General features: G+C 46.4%; 1 long non-coding RNA gene across 1 annotated transcript; it reads left to right on the top strand.

The window, feature by feature from the left end:
* Positions 1–6: 6 nt before the first annotated feature.
* LOC116398219 (uncharacterized) lies at positions 7–1175 on the top strand. The gene is made up of 2 exons (XR_004213744.1): positions 7–96; positions 521–1175. It is a non-coding gene; the product is annotated as an uncharacterized LOC116398219 (long non-coding RNA).
* Positions 1176–1405: the final 230 nt, after the last annotated feature.

Below are 1405 nucleotides of genomic sequence, written 5' to 3'. Positions count from 1 at the left end.
ACACACACACACACACACACACACACACACACACACACACACACACATCAGAAGTAGGTGTTATTGCAGCAGAAAGACAACCGTGCATGTGTGCAGGTGAGTGAAGCAGGTGTTTATTTGGCATAAGATGAATATGGGCAGACAGCTGGCATAAAGTGGGCACCGTAAGGGGTTTTACCCTCGGATTACAGTTGAGCAGATTAGAGCTAAGCAGCACTCACCTCAAGCTCACCAGTCTCATGAAAGTTACACTGCCACGTGCACACACACGCACACACACACAGCTGTAGAACACAATTAAATTAGTGCAACTGGCAGATGGTGTGCTTACCTGACTCAACACAATACACACATTCAATCGCTGACACAAAGACGTGCTCACACACACACACACACACACACACCCTCTGGGATGCAGGACAGATGCTGCCCCCACCCTTCCTCCCGTCGCCCTCGCAAAGCCAGCTGGAGAGAGGATGAGATTTGGGGCTGATTGGTTTTGTCTTTTTTTTCATTGCAGCCTTTGCACATCGCTCCATCCACCACTTTCCCCTTTTCCTTGGCACAGCTTCGTCGCCGGATGAACCATCGTCATAAAAAGCTTTCCGAACGTCGGACAATCCGCTTGGGATGCTTTGATTACTTACAAAGTTTTTTTTTTTGCCGTTATCTTTGTTTTTTCTTCTATCTCTCTGGGTACAGAGTGGAGCAATAAAAGGACTTCTCGATTTCAGCGAGGTTTGGCACAAGCCCTCAACTACAGGACTGACATCTAGAAGGTGATGGTGGCGAATGCTGTACACTAATTGGAACAGCATCACAAAATCTCATGCAACTCTATTAGTGAGTTGATTTTTGTTATCACATTTCATAATTCATCACAAAGAGTTAAAGCTTTTTGATTCCAACTTTTCAAAACTTTGTGTCTGAATAAAATTGTGCAAAGGAACGGCATCAGACGAGCGCTTTAAACTCTACACAACGGAGTTCGTTTTATACCAAGTAGCTCTCAGAGCCTCAGTGAAACAGACAATGGACTGACAGAGGGTGAAAAGAGGAGAGACCTTGAGACAGAGAGAGACTCGGGAGAGAGAAAAAGCTGTAAGTAGGGTAAAAAAACAGAAGAGACAACACTGAGAGAACGGCAGATAACGGAGCAACCGAGGGGCGAAGGAGGAAAGAGAAGAAGAAGAGAGTTATTTTTCTTTTCCGGTCTAGGATGACTAGAGACATGATGGAACACCCTTCAGGCTAGACCTCCTCCCCTTCTACTGCTCCTCCTCCCATCTTCCCTCCCTCTCTCCGCTGCTCTCAACTAGTCTGCCAGCTTTCTTTGGCGACATTGCTTCAGTGCAACTGAGAGAGAGAGAGAGAGAGAGAGAGAGAGAGAGAGAGAGAGAGAGAG

Source organism: Anarrhichthys ocellatus, unplaced genomic scaffold (assembly GCF_004355925.1).
Source record: "Anarrhichthys ocellatus isolate YVR2014 unplaced genomic scaffold, GSC_Weel_1.0 scaffold80, whole genome shotgun sequence".
Lineage (NCBI taxonomy): Eukaryota > Metazoa > Chordata > Actinopteri > Perciformes > Anarhichadidae > Anarrhichthys > Anarrhichthys ocellatus.
This window is presented reverse-complemented; position numbering and strand designations above follow the sequence as displayed.